The sequence below is a fragment of the Hemibagrus wyckioides genome, linkage group LG18 (genome assembly GCF_019097595.1).
Source record: "Hemibagrus wyckioides isolate EC202008001 linkage group LG18, SWU_Hwy_1.0, whole genome shotgun sequence".
NCBI lineage: Eukaryota > Metazoa > Chordata > Actinopteri > Siluriformes > Bagridae > Hemibagrus > Hemibagrus wyckioides.
This window is the reverse complement of record NC_080727.1, coordinates 21,443,848-21,466,694: the sequence shown is the minus strand read 5'-3', so window position 1 is coordinate 21,466,694 and position 22,847 is coordinate 21,443,848. Positions and strand designations below refer to the sequence as shown.

At 41.4% G+C, this 22,847-nt stretch overlaps 1 protein-coding gene across 9 annotated transcripts in view; it reads left to right on the top strand.

Annotated features, from left to right (window-relative positions):
* The window catches only part of nrxn2a (neurexin 2a), a 359,408-nt gene that overhangs the window by 201,801 nt on the left and 134,760 nt on the right, over positions 1-22,847 (top strand). The gene's annotated exons all lie outside the window — the stretch shown is intronic.

Genomic DNA, 22,847 nt, shown 5'->3' with positions numbered 1-22,847 from the left:
GGTCTGCTTGTGCTGTATGTACTGGCGTTTCAAGAAAATGAATCTTTTTACTCAATCATACACACAATAAGACCGAGATGCTCACTGTAGTGATGCTTATTGTGCTGCCATGCATTGCTGATTTCACAACAGGCTACCAAATGCAAATGAATGTTTTCTTAATTAGGAAGTTTTAATCACGGAAAAACAATCACTGGTCCTATCACATATAACTTTTGTCTGTGAGCCTTTTGGGAGCTAAAACCAAGAAACTCTTATTGTTGAGTTGAGTTGAATATTAAAAGATGTTGTGTTTCATTTGAATATCATTCGCCAACATTTTACACTGGTTATCATGCATTAAAATGTGTATGGAGATGAGTCGCTGTCAAAAAAGAACAGGTTTTTATCTCTATTAAAACTGAGCCAGCTGACTTTTCAATGTTAAGTGATGTTACTTGTAAACCCCGCCCCCTTTTACACACGCCACATGTTCTCAGGTCCCTTAGTCGTCACTTAACGTCAAGGTAAATAGAGGATTTCGTTAATATGAGCTAAAATCTCATGTTGTATTTTCTACGTAGCTAACGTCACACATGTATACATTTAACATCAGTTCACTACATTTATTAGGAAAAGTTTCAGCCGAAAATGGTTGAAATGCTGATTCGTTCTGAATATTTAAACCACCATCCCGCTAATAGACATCACCTCGCTGTTGCTTGGCTCTGGGGGATTTATGCTAACTATGAGTTGTAATGTAGTTCCTGACTGAATATTCCGCTTGATGTGAATAACTGAATAATAATGGAAGACTTTAAAGGGTTAAAACAGAAGAAGAAAAACGGCGTGCGCTTCTGTGTCAGGGTGATTAATGTTCGAAACATGCTCTCTTTTTCTCTCTCTCTCTCTCGCTCCTAATGAGCTGTGCTGTAATGTGTAGGAAACATTAGTACGAAATAGCGCAATATTATTTACATGAGCGCTCAATTAGAGTTCTGAAGAAGAAAATATTGCACTCAACAGTCATGGCCGAAGATTAATTCGGTGGCTGATCCAGCTGTGCAATCATTTCTTTCTGACTATAGGGATTGAAATCATATTGAAGTTATCAATATTCATTCCTGTGCTGTGGGATTAAAATAAATTAACTTTATTTAAGTCAATTAAATACAATGGCGGGATCTTGGACATAAAACAGCCTTCAAATGACAAAATGTTTTAATGTTTTAATTATGCTTTAATGTACCAATAACACAACACACTGACGTGGTGGTAGTGGGGGTAGTAGTGATAATAGTAGTGGCAGTAGTAGTGATGGTGGTGGTAGTAGTAACAGTGGAAGTAGTAGTGATAGTGCTGGCAGTGGTGGTAGTAGTGATAATAGTGGTGCTAACAGTGGTGGTAATAGTAGTGGCAGTGTTAGTGGTGTTAATAGTGGTGGTAGTAGTAGTGGTAGTGGTGGTAGTAGTGATAGTAGTGGTGGGAGTAGCAATAGTAGTGGTGGTAGTGGTGGTAGTAGTGGCAGTGGTAGTGGTAGTGGTGGTAGTATTGGCAGTGGTAGTATTGGCAGTGGTAGTGGTGGTAGTAGTATTGGCAGTGGTAGTAGTGGCAGTGGTAGTGGTGGTAGTAGTGGCAGTGGTAGTGGTAGTGGTGGTAGTAGTATTGGCAGTGGTAGTATTGGCAGTGATAGTATTGGCAGTGGTAGTGGTGGTAGTAGTATTGGCAGTGGTAGTAGTGGCAGTGGTAGTGGTGGTAGTAGTGGCAGTGGTAGTGGTAGTGGTGGTAGTAGTGGCAGTGGTAGTGGTGGTAGTAGTATTGGCAGTGGTAGTAGTGGCAGTGGTAGTGGTGGTAGTAGTGGCAGTGGTAGTGGTAGTGGTGGTAGTAGTATTGGCAGTGGTAGTATTGGCAGTGATAGTGGTGGCAGTAGTGGCAGTGGTAGTGGTGGTAGTAGTATTGGCAGTGGTAGTATTGGCAGTGATAGTGGTGGCAGTAGTGGCAGTGGTAGTGGTGGTAGTAGTGGCAGTGGTAGTGGTAGTATTGGCAGTGATAGTGGTGGCAGTAGTGGCAGTGGTAGTGGTGGTAGTAGTGGCAGTGGTAGTGGTAGTGGTGGTAGTAGTATTGGCAGTGGTAGTGGTGGTAGTAGTATTGGCAGTGGTAGTGGTGGTAGTAGTATTGGTAGTGGTAGTGGTGGTAGTAGTATTGGCAGTGGTAGTAGTGGCAGTGGTAGTGGTGGTAGTAGTGGCAGTGGTAGTGGTAGTGGTGGTAGTAGTGGCAGTGGTAGTGGTAGTGGTGGTAGTATTGGCAGTGGTAGTAGTGGCAGTGGTAGTGGTGGTAGTAGTATTGGCAGTGGTAGTAGTGGCAGTGGTAGTGGTGGTAGTAGTATTGGCAGTGGTAGTATTGGCAGTAGTGGCAGTGGTAGTGGTGGTAGTAGTATTGGCAGTGATAGTAGTGGTGGTAGTAGTGGCAGTGGTAGTGGTTGTAGTAGTGGTAGTGGTAGTGGTGGCAGTAGTGGCAGTGGTAGTGGTGGTATTAGTATTGGCAGTGATAGTATTGGCAGTGATAGTGGTGGCAGTAGTGGCAGTGGTAGTGGTGGTAGTAGTATTGGCAGTGATAGTAGTGGCAGTGGTAGTGGTGGTAGTAGTGGCAGTGGTAGTGGTGGCAGTAGTGGTAGCGGTGGTAGTAGTATTGGCAGTGGTAGTAGTGGCAGTGGTAGTGGTGGTAGTAGTATTGGCAGTGGTGGTAGTAGTGGCAGTGGTAGTAGTAGTGATAGTGCTGGCAGTGATAGTAGTGGTGGTACTAGTAGTGGCAGTGGAGTAATGGTAATAGTGGTGGTAGTCATAATAGTAGTGTTGGTAGTAGTGATAGTGGTAGTAGTGGTGGTAGTGGCAGTGGTAGTAGTGATAGTAGTGGCAGTGGTGGTAGTAGTGGCAGTGGTAGTAGTGATAGTAGGGGTGGTGGTAGTAGTGGCAGTGATAGTGGTATTAGTCCAGGTATTATATTTGTGTTCAAAATATTGGCTGAATTTTGCTAGTTTAAACACAGCTTGTCGTTTCATGTTGTGTTGAAATTAATTAGACCATTTATTCTTGACTTTTTGTTTTTAGCCACAAGTACTAATACTCATGCACACACCCACACGTGGAGACTCGTACATTAATCTGACACCGCTGCCATCTTCATCTGTTCACTGAATCGCCGTTGTTATTGATTGGCCAATATTGAGTGAGATGATACTTTTCAGCCAATTGTAATGTAGCTTTGATCCTCCACAGCCATTTATCCACCATCCCGCTCCACCTTGTATATAACACAGATTGAGGAACGAGAGCGAGAGAGATACAATACACAGCTCATTAGCTCCTGCAGATAAACACAGCTTTTTTTTCTAGAAAGTAGCAAATACATCATCTCCTCTTTGGGATTTTCAAGTCTATATTTATTTTCATTTGGACTTCACACCAATAATGATGTGCTGAGAGATTGTTTCATCGGAAATGAGAAAAAACACAGAACAGACCAGCATCATGTTCTTGACCTGAGGTTCCTATAATTACGTCTACACTATTTGATTAAATGTTCAACAGTTTTATAAATATTACAGATTGGAGGGGATCTAAAAGGAACAGTAAATTATGTAGTGATATCACACCCTTTAAAGCTCTGTATCTTGGAGGTAAAGAGTCACATTTGCACCGAACAGGAAGCCAAAGTGATGGTGTTTAATTATGTTAAACTTAATTATACTTAATTATGTTAAATTATAAGTAAAATAAAGCACAAAAAGACTGAAGAGAATATAGAGGACAGCTATAATAAATGATAAGGACTGCATTTTGCCCCACATGATACCGGTTGACTAGACCTGATGTTAAAATATTCAGACTGTTATGCGTAATTAGAACCAGCGTACGCTGTTATACTTTACATGTCATTTCCTAAAATTAGCCACTCCACATTCATCAGCCAAGGTTATGCTAGCCTCCTGTGTGAAGGACACACTGGGCTGTTTGCTGTGACTGTGTGTGTGTATGTGTGTGTGCTTATGTGTCTCCTGTTTCCACAGTCAGGGTCCAGCCCCCAGCCCTTGGTATTACATTAAATAAATGCAGTGATTTCATGTCTCATGTTATGCCTGGCAGCATCGGACTGCAGTCACCTTTCTCCCCGAGCAGCTGCTCAGCCATCTTTAGATTTCACACAGATTTCATGTCACTTTCCAACTCTTTAAATGGACTAAGCTTCTATAGCAGTGATAATCGTCATGTCTGACTTGGGGGGAAGCATTACCTGATTACAGCTGACACAACAGCTTTGTTGATGCTCCCAGCGCCAGAATTAGTCTTACTTCATGTGGTCAATTCTTACTTTTTGCAGAGTCAGAGTCTTCTGTATTTCTTCCTCCTAAATTTGCTCAGGACATGCACAAAGGATTAATAGAAGGACTGGGGATGTTTACTCGAATACTTTTGTGAATTTGTACAATCCAGAAAAGAACTCAGTGTTGTAGTGTACTAGGTAGAACCTTTAATCTATATTCTGTATTTGTAGACAGCAAAATGTGTATATACACCGATCAGACATAACATTATGACCTCTGAGAGGTGAAGTGAATAGCACTGATTGTCTCCTCATTATGGCACCTGTTAGTGGGTGGGATATATTAGGCAGCAAGTGAACATTTTGTCCACAAAGTTGATGTGTTAGAAGCAGGAAAAATGGACAAGTGTAAGGATTTGACCAAAAGGGCCAAATTGTGATTGTGAACCACTGGATCAGAGCATCTCCAAAACTGCAGCTCTTGTGGAGTGTTCCCGGTCTGCAGTGGTCAGTATCTATCAAAAGTATCCTTTAAGTCCTGTAAGTATTCTTTAAGTCCTAAAGGATCTGCTCCTAACATCTTGGTGCCAGATACCACAGAACACCTTCAGGGATCTAGTGGAGTCCATGCCTCGATGAGTCAGGGCTGTTTTGGCAGCAAAAGGGGGACCAACAAAATATTAGGCAGATGGTCATAATGTTATGCCTGGTCTGTGTATCTTACATTATTGTCTGAGATAATATAGATAGATAGATAGATAGATAGATAGATAGATAGATAGATAGATCTAAGATTAAGAACCAATTAAATTTATATGCCAAGGTTCCACTATATATATATATATATATATATATATATATATATATATATATATATATATATATATATATATATATATATATATATATGTACACACTACTCACAAAAAGTTAAGGATATTTGGCTTTTGGGTGAAATTTATGGAAAATGTATAAAGTTCATGCTACAGTGATATTATATCATGAAAGTAGATAAAATAAATTTATTGAAACAAAAGCCAACAACAGTGGTGGGTATACCACAACAAAAAATGTCAATGTCTCAATAATTTGTCATGTGCCTTTGACCATCAATTATAGCTTGACAATGACGTCTCATGCTGTTCACGAGTCGACTTATTGTCTGCTGAGGCATGGTATTCCACTCTTCTTGAAGGGCGGCCCTCAGGTCATTGAGGTTCTGGGGTGCAGGATTACGAGCCTCTACATGGCGACTCGGCTGATCCCATAGGTTTTCTATGGGATTCAGGTCTGGAGAAAGTGCAGGCCACTCCATTTGAGGTACCCCAGCCTCCAGCAGCCGTTCCCTAACGACCTCGATGAGCTGGAGCATTGCCGTCCATGTAGATGAAATTAGGCCTGTGTTGTTCATGCAGTGGCACAATGACTGGATTAATGATGTTATTCAGGTAGTATTGGCTTGTCACTGTACCATTCACAAGATGTAGGGCAGTTCTGTATTGAGTGGACACACCTGCCCAGACTGTAACACCTCCATAACAGTGGCTGATGCATAGCGCTCTCCTTGACGTCTCCAACATCATTGGCGGCCATCATTTCTGCTCAACATGAATCGGCTTTCATCAGAGAACAGCACTGAGGCCCACCGGTCCCTCGTCCAGCGTAAATGCTCCCTGGCCCATGCAAGATGATGACGCCTGTGCCTGGTGGTTGTTGCAGGTCATCTAGCACACAGATCACGCTGATGTAAACGTGAATGGTCTTCACGTTTTGAATGGTCTGATGTGACACTTGGGTGCCTCTCACCTCTCTTAAATGTGCCTGGAGTTGAGTGGCATTCATCATCCGTTTCCGCAGGGCACTGTTCACAATGAAGCGGTCATCAACGTGGGATGTGGCCAAAGGACGTCCACTTCAATGCCTTTCTGTGACTCTTCCAGTCTCTCTGTATCTCTGTTGCAACCTGCTGATGACACTCTGTGACACTCTAAGCTCAGTGGCCACTTCCCTCTGAGAACATCCTGTTTGAAGCCTCGCAATGGTGAGGTACTGTTGATCCATTGTTCGGTGTGGTCTTGGTCTCATGATGTCAAAATGTGAACAGCATGATGAAGAGAACTGTTTAAATACCAATTCCAATTGAACCAGAAAATTTATTGGTTGATTCATGGATCAGACCCCAGTTGTGAATTTTGCTGTTAAGCACCTTAGAGAACAGCAAGTTAAGCAAAAAGTACTGAAACACTGAACAGTTGGACATGTGCATTCAAAAGTGTAGAGAAGGTCAAATTAAGTTCACCTGGAAAGGTTATAGTGCATTTTAGGTGCATCCTGAAATTTCACCCGAAAGCCCAAGATCCTTAACTTTTTGTGAGTAGTGTATATACACTATATTGCCAAAAGTATTCACTCACCTGCCTTGACTCGCATATGAACGTAAGTGACATCCCATTCCTAATCCATAGGGTTCAATATGACGTCGGTCCACCCTTTGCAGCTATAACAACTTCAACTCTTCTGGGAAGGCTGTCCACAAGGTTTAGGAGTGTGTTTATGGGAATTTTTGACCATTCTTCCAGAAGCGCATTTGTAAGGTCACACACTGATGTTGGACAAGAAGGTCTGGCTCGCAGTATCCGCTCTAATTCATCCCAAAGGTGTTCTATCGGGTTGAGGTCAGGACTCTGTGCAGGCCAGTCAAGTTCATCCACACCAGACTCTGTCATCCATGTCTTTATGGACCTTGCTTTGGTCACTGGTGCACAGTCATGTTGGAAGAGGAAGGGGCCAGCTCCAAACTGTTCCCACAAAGTTGGGAGCATGGAATTGTCCAAAATGTCTTGGTATGCTGAAGCATTCAGAGTTCCTTTCACTGGAACTAAGGGGCCAAGCCCAGCTCCTGAAAAACAACCCCACACCATAATCCCCCCTCCACCAAACTTTACACTTGGCACAATGCAGTCAGACAAGTACCGTTCTCCTGGCAACCGCCAAACCCAGACTCATCCATCAGATTGCCAGATGGAGAAGCGCGATTCGTCACTCCAGAGAACGCGTCTCCACTGCTCTAGAGTCCAGTGGCGGCGTGCTTTACACCACTGCATCCAACGCTTTGCATTGCACTTGGTGATGTATGGCTTGGATGCAGCTGCTCAGCCATGGAAACCCATTCCATGAAGCTCTCTGCCCACTGTTCTTGAGCTAATCTGAAGGCCACATGAAGTTTGGAGGTCTGTAGCGTTTGACTCTGCAGAAAGTTGGTGACCTCTTCGCACTATGCGCCTCAGCATCCGCTGACCCCGCGCCGTCAGTTTACGTGGCCTACCACTTTGTGGCTGAGTTGCTGTCGTTCCCAAACACTTCCACGTTCTTATAATACAGCTGACAGTTGACTGTGGAATATTTAGGAGCGAGGAAATTTCACGACTGGATTTGTTGCACAGGTGGCATCCTATCGCAGTTCCATGCTGGAATTCACTGAGCTCCTGAGAGCGACCCATTCTTTCACAAATGTTTGTAAAAACAGTCTGCATGCCTAGGTGCTTGATTTTATACACCTGTGGCCATGGAAGTGATTGGAACACCTGATTCTGATTATTTGGATGGGTGAGCGAATACTTTTGGCAATATAGTGTGTGTATATATATATATATATATATATATATATATATATATATATATATATATACGTGTGTGTGTGTATATAAGCAGATGATGAGTGGTGCACCATAATAATTGATTTGTTTTAGTTTTTCCATTGTAACATAGTCAATTATTATGTTTTTCCAGTGTGAAAAATTGATGACGTTCTTTGATTTCCAATTTTTCCGTTTTTCCCGGTGCTGGCTAGTGGAAGTACTGTGCTGCTTTTCTCACTTATATTCATCTCTGAGCTGCATTCAAGCATAGAAAGCGATGGGGACGTGGGAGATGAGGTGGTTCAGGAGGAGGAATAATTGACTAGTGACTTGCTGCCAAAAATGTTTAATGATCATTGATGATTAGGTTACAGTTTCCAGGTCCACGGTGCAAATCTGAGCTCGGGTTGCCGTTTCTGCAGAGTTCTATATGTTGGTTCTGCGTCCTTGTGGGTTTTCTCCAGCTTTCCAGGGATTGTACAAGTAGAAATTTTTAATTAAGCCAGTAAATTAAAATATGTAGTCAACTAATTATCTTTGCAATTGTTAAAGTTCTGTAGTAAGTGTTTAGGTATTTTTAGTATTTTTAGGTTGCTTTAATAATTGATTAAATCAGCTTTGGTGCTTTTAATGCTATAGTGTTAAACATACAGAAAAACAGTACAGTGTGATAAATAATAATAACTCTGTTGATCATATTACACTATTTATAGACATACCAGTTCTTTTGGATGATCTGATGCCAGACACAGCTCAGATAAACTCACTGATTATGGAGCTTGCAGCACTGAAGCTTGTGCTATAGAACAAAGAGCCAGAGATCACTGGATAGAGGAAGTCGATGTCTACAGCAGTGCCTTGGATCCAAACCTGGATCATCTTCTTCTGCATTATGATGCATGAGCCACAGCGCATAATGTACTCGTTCAAACTCTATTACACACTACTCAGTTTACTATGATAAACCTTTGAGAAGCAGAGATTAAAGTAAATGTGATGACGCTCAAGCCCGAATCTATCACGGATGCCATTCTGTTAAAGGGATGAGGCCACAGAGGGCAATTGATCGGAGGGATTGACTTTTCCCCTGATAACGTAATCTGATACAGTAGGTCATCTGTGGTTTTACCCTTGAGAAATGCTTTCTCAGGGATGTGTTGATGAGGCTGTGAGGTACGCTAGACCAAGAAAGCAAATAAAATAACCTTGAGATCAGGTTTACTTTATGAAATGTATGAATATTTCATTCTTCTTTTCGCTGTGGAGTAATGGCAGATCAAATTGTAACAAGGAAGTGATGGGTCCTGGTGATTACATTCCATCAAAAAGCTGGGCATATCATGCGGTTTTTATTTATTGAGCTATATCTGGAAGTCTATGCAAGTTTCATATTGCACTGAATCCCCATGACATCTCATATGTTGCACATATGATCTTATTTTATGAGGCTTGGAGGGAATCTTTGTTTGTTCCAAGCACATACAGCGCTCTCTTTATAATAATAATCCAGCTATCTCTGTCATTTCTGCTGGTGAGCATTCAGACGTACAGCAAGCAAACTGTCATCGGCTTCCTGTCGGTCCAATATGATCCCTGCGGTGCCTGTGAATCACTTTATTAAGTAAGGAATAAAAAATAACAGCGTGTACTGCTCTTGGAAACTAATCAACTGTCAGGATAGCACACCATCACCAGCCCTTTTGTTTTTTTTTCCCCTCTCATGCCACATCAAATTGCCTTATTATTATTAATATTATTTTACATTTATTCATCAATCACACACTTTTTGTCAGCGTATGGTTACGTTTAATGTTGTGGATCATCCATGAAACTCTGTTATCACTGACTCTATAGCAGCTGGAAACAGCTGTTACAACCTTGACTTGTCGAAGTTTGTTTTTCTGTTTTTCTTATTCAGCTGTGATTCGATGGAGCATCCACCAATTAAGTCCTGGTGCAAGTTGTTACTATAGAAACAATTTGAATCAGCTCATTAATATAGACCTGTTATTCGTCCTGCAGCAGAACCAACTGCTAGAGCTGCTGTTAGAAACCGAAGCAACACCTTCGGCGATAGCACCGAAAGTGAAAATCTGATATTTGTTTTTATTTTCACTTTAAAACTGTGAAAAAGAGGGTTCTCTGCGCCATAACGGCATCGCGTAGAAGATTACTTCTAATAAGAACAGTAAACGTAATCATCTCCTCTGGCTTTAGACGATGTTGAAGTGGGATTTTTGAGGCATGAAGGAGTAGAGGCTGACAGAATTAGGGCAAGTCTAAGCTGAGGTTTTCTGCCATGTGGCAGCTGCTCTCTCTCTCTCTCTCTCTCCTCTCAACTCGTCCACATCCACATGTCTTCAACAGTCAGGCACTGAGTGAGAGTTGCTCTGTGCACAAAGGCAAAAGCCTGAACCTGTCAATAAAGCACAAAGAGTTTTCAGCTCTGTGTTTGCATTAGCGTGTCCAAAAACCTCTGTGATATCGCAGTTAGTCTTAATCCTTTTATTAAACATTTCATCTTTGTTCTTTGTTTTGAGATGTTTCAGTGGATGTCAGGCTGTAGAGAGTTGTCTCTAATAGTAAAGGGTCTTAATCTCTTAATTTATTTTTCTTTAAAATGCATTTTTAGAGCAAAAGGACTTTGTTCCTTATGTTTGTTTGCTTTCGGCTAATTATCTTTGCGCTTGAGAATCTCAGAGTCTCAGTCTTATGAGTCGACAGAGGACAGGAAGGCGTGGCTGTGGTCGCTTTCTGCAGTAAAAGTATGGATCAAATGATAATAATCTAATTATAGATAAAAGATGGCCTGGAAATCTCACATCTACTCCTCGGAAATCTACGAATGCACATGAATATGCAAGCTGAAAGCGCCCTGTGTCTGTCCTCCCATTGCATTTGTAATATAGGGTTTCAGTATCAGAGCTGTGATATTTATGTAACCGTTGACAATCTTGTGAACTTATTCCTTAAATGAAGAATAAAATGCAGCCGGCATGCTGATTTAGGAAAAAGTAGATAGTTCACTGCAGCATGGCGTACTTCCTGTGTGACGTCCTTATTCTGGAGTCGGGTATTCCTCTTATACCACACCAAATAATAATAAAAATTTATATGTATATGTATTAAATAATGACACATCTTTTTATCCATTTATAGCTACATTAATGGTGTGGAACGTTGGCAAAACTGGTTTGTTCCTGTTATCACTTACATCAACTATTAATTACACTTGAATAATTCTTAACAAGTTTAATAATGTATTAAAATAGCCAATTAATAAACCCATAAAACCAGGATTATAAACATATACTATAGTTTTATATATAAATATATATTACACATATTATATTGATAAACCTGTGGTCTTCTTTACGATGAAGGTCCACCTCTGTCTGAGATGGACTGTGGTACTTAATTAATCTTCTGACCAATCAGATTCGAGAATTCAGTAGTTAATCCCAATGTTGAGTGTTTACCAATAACCTTAGCTAGGTTAACTGGCTGGTTTAACATTTTGTAATCTTTTCAGCTTCTAAAGATGTCGAGCCTGAGCTTGTGCATAACATCCTCTACCATGTGGTAGGAAGTTTCTCGACAAGCATCATTCGGTTGCATTTTACACAACTGTTTCAACACATTTGCCCCAAATACATGTCAATAAAATCAGAATCAGCAGTCTGTAATTACAGTCCTTAATTGCAATTAAGCTCCAGCTCGTAGCGTGTTAATTTGCATATCCACCTGACATTAAATTTCATCCTTGCAGTCCTACAGTTTCAGATGTCATGCTAAATAATAATTACTTTTTTTGATATCATTTTTAAAAACAAATACACAGAGAAAATGGCTGGCTGGGTGAAATATCTAATGATTTAAAATGAAAATGTGTATAGAAGGACACAACTGTGTCATTTCCGCTAGCACAAATTGGTGTATACGATACGTTAGTAAGTTTTGAGTTTTGACAACAAGAGAGGGCTTCTGGCATTCTCTTGTGCTATAAATTACAGAGCCCCGGAGATGCACATTTCTGTCCTGTGACAGCAACAGCAAGAAGCGAGATGGAGCATTGACAGACGAATGAATGATCCTCTTCCTGCTGCTCTTTCTTTCCCTCGTAATAGAAGCCTAATAATTACACACCCAGAGTGCAAAACATGCGAGAGGCTTCAGTCGCCTGTTTCTTTGCTGTCTGCTGACTGTTCTGTGGCGAGATTGGCGTCCGTTCAATATTTAGTGGCAGTGAAGGTCAACCTGATAAGGAGACCTTTTAGATGTGTCTGACAGGGATGTGGCTTAGATTGGCAGTGTCTTGTTTCAGCCAAATGAACAGTTGTGGTCTTTGTTTTACGAAAATAAAGGTGCGAGAAATGGTGGGAGCAGTGGATCCAGTCCAGATGGATGTCACTGTAGTCAGACCTGTTAACATACAATCTAGCAATAATTAAGCAACATCGCATGAGCAAGAGCGCTAATACTGAATATCAGCGTAGGCATGGGGCTGCATGCTGTGTGCTGTGCAGTATAATCACACCATTGCTATATGCATTAATATCAACTGATATTTCAGACAAATTATGGGCAAAGGTTTTGTTTATTTTTGCAGAAATAGATCCTGAAAAACCACACAAACTGATACCCATTGGGTAGCTGATTATTGGCAGTATTGTTATTATTATTAGCACTGATTATAGAATAGAAGCCTATGGAACCTATAGCAGTTGGTGTCAGAGCACGGGGTCAGCCATGATACAGCACTTTGAGTGTTTAGGGCCTTGCTCAAGGGCTCAACAGTGGCAGCTTGGCAGTGCTTAACAACAAGCAACCCAGAGCCTTAAACGCTTGAGCCACAGCTGCCACAATACCATTTGTACAGTTCTATTTAATCATGCATCATTTCGAAACTGGGATTTCATCATCCGTTTCATCAAGTCCTAAATCATACTCGTTTCCCATGTTTGCTGATGATGTCACTACTGTAGTAACCATTTTAAATGGAATTTTATGTGGCAAACACTGACGAGCAGAGCAATCCCCACAGTGCGGTTATAATAAATACAAACAATCGTGGATCCCCACTCCTCCAATCAAATTAGTGGACTGGAACCTACTGTTATATAATAAGGAATAAAACATGATGGAGCATGTAGTCATCCCAAAGGTGTTCAGTGGGGTTGAGTCAGAGTTAGGGCTCTGTGCAGGACACTCAAGTTCTTCACCAGCCTTATCTTCATGGAGCTTGCTTTGTGGACAGGGAAATGGTCAGGGCAGAAGAGGGTTTTAGTTCCCAGTGAGGGGAAATTATCGTCCTACAGCAAACAAGCACAATCCTAGCCTGCACACAGGGGTGTCAAACCTTCCGCAAAGGGCCGGTGTGGGTGCAGGTTTTCATTGCAACTGAGAAGAAGCCACACCTGAGTCCAATGAAAGCCAAGATAATTTGATTAAACAGATGGAATCAGGGGTGGCTCCTGCCTGATCGGAACGGCTTTGCAGATAATATCAATTCAGTTTATTTGTATAGCACTTTTTGACTACGGACATTGTCTCAAAGCAGCTTTATTATATAGTTTAAATTTAAGTTACTATTTATCTCTAACGTTTATCCCTAATGAGAAGCCTGAGGTGACGGTGGTGAGGAAAAACTCCCTGAGATGATATGAGGAAGAAACCTTGAGAGGAACCAGGCTCAGAAGTGAACCTCGTCCTCATTTGGGTGACACTGGACAGTAAATAATGTAAATGTTAATAATGTCCTTTCTACAACAGAAACTGAGAGCTCTTGAGGAAAGGTCAGTGTAGTTTCTGAGTGCATTACAGAATCAGGACTAATTCCTTCCTGCCGAAAGCTGACCGATGCAACAGAAATTCAGAGTCTCCAAGTGGTTCTATCCACAGCAGTCCCCCGGGTCATGGGCTGTCCACTCAGATCTATCCCCCAGCAGCAGTGAACACCAACAAGCGAGGTGACTCCAACCAGAAGTAGAGCATCTGGAGACCTTATAGATAAGGTTTGACACCCCTGGCATACAAAGACATCCTAGGCAACGTCTTCATATCTCAGTTGTTAGAGTAATGGTCCTATGTGGCATACATCTAGCTTTACTCAGCTAAGCAAAAGTGTTAGCTCAGGTGTTGGACTACAGATCAGATGGTTGTGAGGTTGAATCCCAGGACCACCAAGCTGCCTCTTTTGGGCCCTTGAGTGAGGCCCTTAACCCTCAATTGCTCAATTGTATAAATGAGATAAATGGAAGTCGCTCTGGATAAGGGCATCTGCCAAAATGCCAGAAATGTACAATTGTGTGTTTCTGACATTGTGGCTACACACTAGGGAAGAACCACATATGGGTGTGAAGGTCAGCTGATATTGTATCCATAATTGGATTAGTCTAATGGAGTGTCACACTGGGAACATAAATGAACATCCATATACATGTCTTAGTACAGAACATGGCAATGACTGTTAACAATATTATTTCACACTGTGCAAATAATAGCGTTAGTCGAACCAGAAAGAGAGCAGCGGTGACAAGGAAACATTTACTTAATGACCTGGACATAATTATAACAATAATCCTGTTCAGCCAGGGCCGCTGAGAAGAATGAGAAGAGGAACATGTCTTCCTGTATTTGTGGTGCAGATTGTGATGGATGTCCGTGGACATAAAGACTGGCACCTAGCGTTTAGCACAGAAGCTCTGCAACACCCAGTAATGTTCGTTCATCAGTCTCTCTCTCTCTCTCTCTCTCTCTCTCTTTCTCTCTCTCTGTCTCGAGTTCCTAGCCAGCTTGGCGCCATATGTGTTCAGTGCCGGCACGTTGGATAAATCAACTTCCAGTCCCACAAAACACATTGTGTGAGCTGCACTAACCTTTTTAATAGAGTCTCACTCCCCTGCTGCTCGCGAGACATTTATACAATTTGGAGTTATTAGAGCACTGTGCAGGGTGCTGCTGGAGAATTATGTGCATGTTTTTTTTTTTGGTGGTGGTGGTGGTGGTGGTGGTGGTGGTAAAGTCTTATTTTTATTCACTATCAGTCCTTTTGTTCACTATCACTTCAGATCTTGCCAGAAGGAACATTCTATCGATTAAATGTCTACAAATTTGCACGTTGTTCCGTTCTCACATACAAGTTTATTTAAGTGTTTATTTCCTCATTATCGTTAAAAATGATCTTTTGTGATTTATCGAGCCACGCTCATCAGGAGAGGACCAGTTTATTTTTATCTGTCCGTTACAGAGTAAATCTCAGGCTCAGACTGAGGGAGTAGTGCTCCTGCAGATAGATATTACATGTGCAATTTCTCCTGCGTTTTTGAGTTCTGAGGTAATCATCATTATATAGATCGCCTTCATCCTCCTTTCCAGGAAGTACAAACGATCAGAAAGGAGAGTTTCAGCTTTTATTTTTTTTTATATTTTTTTACCTGTCATTGTACAGTAAGCTCATCTGACGAGTGCAGTTCACTCGTGACTCAATTACTCTGCCCATGCAAACACATCCGCTTCTCCTTAAACATTTACGCTTTACTCTGGGAGGTGTGTGTGTGTGTGTGTTTGTGTTTGTGTGTGTGTGTTTTCATTTATGCCTCGTGCTGCGGTTTAAAATGGCGTCTCCGGAGGCACACTCCTTTGCCGCTGATGTCATCGAGCACCTCTCTGTCGGCATTGTGTCACTTCCTTTTACAAAGGTTTAATGATGTGACTGACAAACACACACACACACACACACACACACACACACACACACATGCACATCCATCTTTTAACGACTTGCTTCCCGAGAGTCGCACTGACACAACTGCAGCGATTTGTCGAATCCGGATTAGCTCTTAGTGACAGGAGTGTGGCAGAGGCAGCAGCTGTGTCAGAAGGTTAGACTTGTTCCAGACTCTGTGTGTGTAATGTGGTGTAAAGGTCACGTAATACAGGTGGCGTATTTGACGGATGAAAAAGAATTAGTATGCAAAAAAATTCCAGTTTCCAACAAACCAAGCAAATGATGTTCTGATGCAAAGAATCATCAAATCAAACCCAGGTTATTTCCTTCTCTTTTTTTCTTTTCTTTTTGACACGAGCATGGGGTTATTATAAAACAAATAACATGTTTGACTCGACTCGGAATATGCTTTTTGGTTTTTAAATGATCGCACGTCACGTTTTTCTCCTCTTATTTTGACACTAGGGCTGTTTTATTTTTTCTTGAATGTCCAGATGAGATTATTTTTTCTCAGTTGGTTCTCTCAGGTCACGTGAGAGCCGTTTCTAAGCAGCGTTTTGCTTTACATTTCTTGGCATTTGGCAGATGCTCTGATCTCATCAAAACTGCAGCATGACATTTTAAATGTAAAAAAAATATATATATTATGTGGGTGTTTTTTCACCGTTTCGCACTAAATCATATGTGTGTGTGTGTTTCTTCCTGCAATCTGTTAGAGAAATAAACTGCATATGTTTTGGCACGCAAAGGGTTCAACGTTGGGGACGAACCTCAAGGCTGAGTTACACAATACAGTGCTGATTTGTTGTGGCTGGTAGAGTTGATTGCTTCAGAGTAATAGCATGTTCTTCCTACACGACCAGAAGCTTCTGCGCTGACGTTAGCTCTGTTTCGGTGTGCGTTGATGATGTTAGCAGAGCAAACATGTCTCATTTCCCTTCGCCGCATTTTACATAAGCTTTGCCTGTTCTTGTCTTACCCTCACCTCTCCGTCGAAGCAGAGACCCACACGCTTTCTTCACCTGGGGAACTTTGTGTGCCATGAAGCAAGTGCAGTTTGAGTGAAAGCTCTCACAACAGCAATAAACCACTTTCACATTCTACGCCGTTCCCTGTGCCCTCTTATCTTTCCTCTCTGAAGGAGAGCGGGGGAGTCATAAAAGCCTTGTCACCCACCATCATCTACCTTTCCATTAAATGTCACTATCATTAATATCGATCGATCAGAGCTCGGAGACCCTGCTGGCAACCCCTGGTGTAAAGGGTAAGATTTTTCACAAGGTGTTTAGATAAATATACCACCCCTGCATTCTGACTGAGGCATGAGAGCACTGACGTCATAAGGATGTGAAGCTTATTGTCAGTGCTACTGTCTGACCCTCTCACGACTGTGCTGAGAATTGTCCAGCAAAGCAGTATAATATCAGATCAGTGGATTTCTCTTTCCATTGATGGACAGGGTAAAGAGGTACTGACTAATTGGGCATCAAGGCAAGTCAAGAAGCTTTTATTGTCATTTCAACCATATATCGCTGATGCAGTACACAGTGAAACGAGGCAGCATTACTCCAGGACCCTGGTGCTACATCCTAGCCACTTAAACTACATCGTGTGCAAACAGTGCAAGACCAAAAGGCAATACAATACAAAACAAAACAATACAGGAGAGATACACAAAATAGCGCTGACCAGTGTACATTCTGTATATTATGTTATACAGAACAATGTGCAAAAATAGGAGAACTGTAAACAAAGAGGGTTCTTGTAAACATATACACTTCTGTAATAGCAGTTTGAAATGTGTACAAAAACAGCAACAACAGCAATTGAGTAAAAAGATAGATAGATAGATAGATAGATAGATAGATAGATAGATAGACAGACAGACAGACAGACAGACAGACAGACAGACAGACAGATAGATAGATAGATAGATAGATAGATAGATAGATAGATAGATAGATAGATAGATAGATAGATATTACAGCATGTAAACAGTTATGATATGGGTGGAGTTATAGATATGGATGAATATTGAATAGAAATTCGGTGTCTGAGTGTGTGAGTTTCGAGTTCAGGAACAGATCAGTTTACATATTTGTAATTTGAGTGAGTGTGTGTGTGTGTCTGTGTGTGTGTGTGTGTGTGTGTCTGTGTGTGAGTTGTTAGACTCAAAAATGATAAATTCTTTGTCAGGTGTGGGAGACTCCACACCTGACACAAACAAAATCCAGAACCAAATGCAGGGATAAAATGACAAAAAACATAAGAGACACATGGACTACAGACGCTAGGGAAAACTAGGCGATTGAAATACAAAACAGAAAATAAGCGGCAGAAACCAGGAGACGAAACCAGGTAACATGACAAAGACTCAGCAAAAGACTAACAGAGCAGCAGGTATATACAGGGAGGGTAATTAGTGAGATATAAGGAACTGGTGTGCAGAGGCAAGAAAGGATCGGGCGGGGCAAACACATGCGCAAACACAAAACGTAACCAGAAGCACATGGTAACATACCTGGGTAACATCCCTGACAGACCGCCCTCTGGTGTTCTGGCAAGGAACTGTCCAGCAATCCATGACACTCTTACATAGTTTTTAAAGCATAAAGGACATTTTAGGTTTTATTTGTAGGCAGGAACAAGTCTAAATTTCTATTTTTCGTGCTACACAATTATGAACACAGCATACTGTATTGATAAAAGAAATTATGATTCTGAGCACACACAAAGCATAATGATGCAAAGAATCGCAATATCTAGGAGGTTTTTCCACTGTGTTCAACTCCAGCATCAATAGTGTCCGAAAACAAGCTTGGGTCAGCCTCTTTGAGAGGTCACTGTCATGTCTCATTGATCCGGCTCTAAAGTAGCTGAGAGGGATTGGAAAGTGATGAGAAACCTGTGGCTCTGAAAGCTCACAATGGAATCCAAGCATTTTATTTACATTTTATTTAGCTTTAAAGGACAACGAAAATAAGTGTGGGAGGAATTCCTTAAGGAGCATTCAAGAATTGGATTAAAAAAGTCTGAGAGGACTTGCACAGGGTCACGAGAAGCCTGGATTCTTTCACAGGGGACTTGGGCAAGAGGCACCATGACACATCACAGGGCACAGTTATAAACATAACCACTGAGGAATTCTTCAAAGCATGGAGAGAATATGCAAATGTGGTAGCTTAGGTGTTGGACTAGTGATCAGAAGATTGTGAGTTTGAATCCCAGATCCACCAAGCTGGGCCCTTGTGCAAGACCGTTAACCCTCAGTTGCTTAGATGTATAAAAATGAGATAGTCACTCTGGATAAGGGCGTCTGCCCAAAGCCATAAATGTAGTAACTCCACACAGGGCAGCTGGAATCGATCCCTAAAAGTGTGAGGCTAACCTCTAACCCACTGTGCCACAAGCCTGAGATCTTCTGGTTTTAAATATTTTCAGACTAACAAAGTCCATCTAACCTGCTTTCTTTACCATCTACCTCACTGTTCTCTGTTGTCTTTACCACACCATGTGGGTACAAACATGTATGCTTTATTCAAGGGCTCTTAATATAATGGTCAATCGCTGTAGCTAGTGAAAGTGTACTGTACCTAATTACTGCCTAATTTTAACCGAATTTCCGCTACATGTCAAGCGGTATATTTAAACGGCATGTAATTTGCAATGGAGAACAATTAATTTGTGTATACATATGGCAGGCCTTTCTTGTGGAAATGACTTGCATGCACTTATTACAAAGACTGCATCTAATCAGAGCCTACACACCTGAAAAGAAAAGCCTGTATACAACCCAAGGTTGCACACAAATCACTTTGTCTTGAGTCACCAGTGGCTCTGTCCAAGCTCACATCATATGTGCAAATCTGAGTTTGAGTCATCATGAAAAAAATGATATATATAAAAATGATAAAACCTCCCGGATTTGGTTTTGTCAATCCTAATGCAAATTTATGCACTGTTGCATAATTCAAAATGAAGAAACTACGGCTCAAAAGTCTTCACCGAGGTCCCATATGGATTCTCTATGGAAGTGCTAAAGGATGAAGAAGAAAAAAACGAAAGAGTTTTCCTGAGTCGAATTACGATTTTCTGCCTTTGCGAAACCCAACCCCAAACACCAAATCCCAGCATTAAGTTTTACAGTCGCAGCTCACACCAGGGTTGCCAGGTCTGTGTTGCAAAAACAGTCCAACAGTCATTACGAACGGCCCAATGATCAATAAAACAAGCCCAGTGGGAGATCTGTATTAAATGTACTTTCTCTGCGTAGTTCTTTTACCAAGGTAATAACATGATTACAATTGATAAAATTATATCTGTTTATTATAATCATGAATAAAGGGGTAAGAATGAATAGACTAATATAATGAAGCCATTCTAATACACACTCAGAACAGCCTCCATTCTTCATCATATTGATTTCCACATTCATTTCAGGTTCTGCATTACATAATCACTGCAGATTGGTCAGCTGCATCACTACCACATAGGATTCAGATCTGGTGACTAGAGAAGCCAGTGACAATTGAGGGTTAAGGGCCCAGCAGTGGCAGCTTGGTGGACCTGGGATTCAAGCTCACAACCTTCTGAGCAGTAGTCCAACACCTTAACCACTACCACATCCCCATTGTCATGTTCTTGGAACTGGTTAAAGGCAACTCTATGACATGGTGCATGATCATGCTGGATGTAGCCATTATATGACGGAACTGTTGTGGTCATACATGGATGCACATGGTCAGCAACAATTCTCAGGACGTCTGTCGCATTCACAGGAAGCGTGTTGGAATCAATGGGCTCAAAGTGTGCCAGGAAAATATTTCCCACATCATTACACCACACCACCAGCCTGAAGTGTAGATACAAGGCAGGTTGGATCGATGGGGTCATATGTTGACGGTTCCAGCAGCAGAACATAAGATATCCCAGGCATTTTTCCACATTTTTCAACTTCTTTACCTGTAAGAAAGTGCAACATAAATATTAGAAAACGAAGCTCTTTTATAATTATGATAATTACAAAAAGCAACACAATCATGAGGCTAAAGCCTGTATGGAATAACTTCACATTTTCCAAACAAATGGTAAAGGCAAAAAGCATGAGGAATAATTACATCTGTACAAAGCTGTACCTTGAGTCAGATTTTCACCGTTTTCACTCGAACCCCTGCTAGGTTATAAAACAGAGCCTCAGAAGTTTCTAAATTGAAACTCCTCTGCTTTGACTGCTTTGTGACTGTATTGGGTCATCATTCTGGTACTTTCCCAAGCTGGTGTCCCGTTTTCAATGCGTGAGTCAATTAATTATCCATCTGTTTAAAGTAGCACGCTGTTTAAAATAACTTCCTGAAAATCAGCAAGCGGAGTGAGAACGAGCGTGATCATCAGAGCATAGACAAACTGTGAGTCGGGTGTGCTGTGTAGAGCTGGAATTTGACTCAAATTCTTTAACTATGTTATTGAACAGTTCTGTTAAAGTACCAAGTCACCTCCAGGATGTAAAGGATGGTAAGGTTAACTTGACTCGGTAAGTTTATTTTCGCAGTTTAATTAGAAATTATTCTGTTTGTTTAGTAGCCTAAGATTTCTTTGTCCCTCAGGAGTGGAACTTAATGTGATCTGCTGTTGTTGGGTATTCGTTGTGTTGTGTTGTGCATTGTGAGATGCTTTTCTGCTCCACATGGTTGTAAAGAGTGATTATTTGAGTTAATGTAGACTTCTTCTGCAGAAAAGTCTGCTGCTCACTTGTTCATTTTGGTTTAAGGTCTAGAAATTCAGTAGTTTCTCAAATCAAACCAGTCTGTCCGGAACCAACAAGCATGCCATGGAAAAAGTCAATAAAATCACATGACTTTTTGTGAACCTTAACTGAAGATCATGCCATGATGTGCATAACTGTATTCACTGTTGCTGATTGGCTGGTTTGCGTGCATGAGCAGGGCTATAGGGTGGGTCAAATGGTTAAGGCTTTGGGTCGTTGATCGGAAGATTGGGGGTTTAAGCCCCAGCACTGCCAAGTTGCCACTGTTGGGCCCTTGAGTAAGGCCCTTAACCCTCTCTGCTCCAGGGGCGCTGTATCATGGCTGACCCTGCACTCAACCTCCATGGATGGGATATGCGAAGAAAGAATTTCACTGTGCTGTAATGTATATGTGATAAATAAAGACTTCTTCTAAAATTTCTACAGGTGTCAGTGTATATACATATACTTCTCTAGAACCAGGACACAATGGACAACAGTTTAAGGAATGTCTTTATCCAGTTTGCCCAGAATGTATGTTTCTCCAGATACTTTATTCTTGCCACAGTAATTTAGTAGACTCCAGTTACTCTTCAGATAGACACGGTACATACCCTGTTTTTGTGTTGCACATATTTATTTCGGAGCATATATTTGAAGTGTCTTGTTTCGGATGCCAGGGGAGAACTGTGGAGTTTAATTACCAATGCCTTTTTCTTTGGCTAGCGGCCTTGAGGAAGGCGTTTAATCCTGGTGTTGCACGGCAATAATGTCACCACTGTTCTTGTTTATTCTCACATGTCTGTAAATGAGAATATACACTTAAATCAAAAAAAGAGCTAGACTACGTCCACTGAGGGAATTGAATCGTTTTCATTTCATTTCCTGTCCTGAAGGTGATGAAGCAGTGCTGTGTATTGGAATGCTTTTTTTTTTGTGCATTAATTTGTCTTTATTCTCCTGTGCTATGCAGACAACAGAATCATGTAAAGCACAGGCCATTGTGTTTTTTTCCCACTTTGCAGATTTCACGCCTGAGCGTGTCCGTCGCTGACATTAAATGGACTTCGATCGGCCAGCGCATGTTCCGTGTGGGGTCTCTGCTTCTTCCATGTTCTCCCCTTTTTGCTCCCCCCTTAAATATTAACAGCTTATCTGACACGGGCTTGTAGTGTAGGTGCCGCTCTGGTTATCAGTGACCTGCAGGAGCACATTGACCCTGTTGTCCTTAAAAGCAATCATCTAAATCAATGCAGCCTGCAGAACGTAACTAATGATTAATGATGTCATCGCCTCGATCTCTCATGCCGCCCTGCTTCCTTCCACATGTACTCCCATAGAAACTTTAGCACTGTGATAAGAGTGATCATGCTTCTGAAGGATATGTGATAACATGTTGTATGTGCCACGTGTGATAATACCAAATAATAAGCAGAGA